The 1,953-nt window shown below is 40.0% G+C and overlaps 1 pseudogene; it reads left to right on the forward strand.

The window, feature by feature from the left end:
- Window positions 1–283: 283 nt before the first annotated feature.
- On the forward strand, window positions 284–400 carry LOC126189744 (5S ribosomal RNA; annotated as a pseudogene).
- Window positions 401–1,953: the final 1,553 nt, after the last annotated feature.

Below are 1,953 nucleotides of genomic sequence, written 5' to 3' on the forward strand. Positions count from 1 at the left end.
ACAAACAGCACGTTGATCCTGTTTGGACGCATGTGGTAATAACGTCGCACATAGAAAACTTTTCCGCATTTACCGCACGCACATCGGAAAGACACGAATGCCGTAGTAAAAACTTGACTACTTATCGGTGTTTACATATCAGCATCGGAGTCATGCAACGTTACATATTCGTTGCAGCAATGACCTCAAAGAGAAACGTTTTTATCGTCCCTTATAAGACATGTAAAAGAGATAGTGATGTGAAAATGTGGTCGTGGTTTAAATAAATACTATTACAACTGAGGGCAACGGCCTTGCCGCAGTGAAATCACCGGTTCCCGTCAGATCACCGAAGTTAAGCGCTGCTGGGCGTGGCCGGTACTTGGATGGGTGACCATCCAGGCACCATGCGCTGTTGCCACTGTTCGGGGTGCACTCAAGCTCGTGATGCGAATTGAGGAGCTACTCCACCGAATAGTAGCGGCTCCGGTCACAGAAAACCATCATAACGACCGGCAGAGCGGTGTGCTGACCAGATGCCTCTCCTATCCGTGTCCTCAGTGAGGATGACACGGTGGTCGGATGGTCCCTATGAGCCACTTGTGGCCTGTAGACGGAGTACAGCTGAAGCGGATCTTTCTAAATTAATTACCATCTAATCTTCAGCATTCTATGTAGCACCAAATTTAAAAGTTTCTTTACTCTCAAGGGCACAGTCTTTACAAATGGAACATGGCGACTACATTACCAGAGGAAACATTTTGTGTGTTGGAATTTGCGCGAAGTCCTTTCATTGTTCAACTACGAAGTGCATCCCGCTATCGGTTCGGCAAGAAGCCGCCTTCGCACAAGCATATTTATGACTAGCATACAACATTCTTCGACGTTGGTAGCATATGCAAAGCGAAAACTGGTCAGCCACGAACGTCTGATGAAAATGTCGAGCGTATACGATTCTGTAATAACCACGACTATATTTTATTCAGAACAATATTCACGACGGCATTGTGTGTGCAATTTGGGCGAACATTATCGTGATATTAATATAAAAGGACTTCGTCGATAGTAAAATAATAATAATTAACTACTGTCAGTGGTGAAAATTATATCTCAGACAATACTCATGGAAAAAGATAATGGAAATCTTCATCTTTTGTTATCTCTGATTTTTCTATAGTAATTCTTCTTCTTGTTCGAACCGTTGTAATGATCGGACGGGGTTGATGCCACGTAGCACTGAGGTCGGTAAAAAACTGTGTTATGTTGCTTAGTAATATTTGAAAAATAGAGTTTCTGTGTCACTGAAACCAATACTTATGTTTGAAACTTTATTTTAATATGATTCTCGTCCTATATAAATGTTAAGTTTTCTGTTCAGCTACAATGGAGCGCAGCCATTAGCGCGATTGATCTACAGCGCGGATTATTGGTAAAGTGCTCAATAATGAGTGAGTAACATGGAGAAATACTTTTAAATGTTAATGCATATAGTTAAGGTACAGGGAAGATTTAATATCTATGTTATTTTTTGAGAGTGAAACAACGCCTGAAGCAGAAATGATAGGTGACTGTCATATGTTGGACGCCATCGTAGTGAAATATTACAGCGGCAGTTCTAAATGAAACTACTAAGGACACAAGAATCTTGATGGTTAATTTTCACGATAATAATTGTGTATTGGTGGCCCAGAACCCACCCAAAATCATAAATTCGACTTAGATTATGAATAATCTTTCAATATGGTGCAAACAGTATCTTACGCGGTGAAACTGTTCTCTGCTAATGTATGAACCCCGATTATTTCGTAAGAACTATTAGGAAATATTTTTTGACAGGAAAGAATACATTAGTGTTGTGCGCGTTTGGTATTCTATGTAAAAATAGTTCATTTTGTGTAAGGAAAAATGTTGTCACTCTGAATAATAGTTCGCTAAATTGTGTGAGATCACTCTTGTAAAAAAGAATTTAGTCCC

This window comes from Schistocerca cancellata, chromosome 5 (assembly GCF_023864275.1).
Source record: "Schistocerca cancellata isolate TAMUIC-IGC-003103 chromosome 5, iqSchCanc2.1, whole genome shotgun sequence".
In the NCBI taxonomy this organism is placed as follows: domain Eukaryota; kingdom Metazoa; phylum Arthropoda; class Insecta; order Orthoptera; family Acrididae; genus Schistocerca; species Schistocerca cancellata.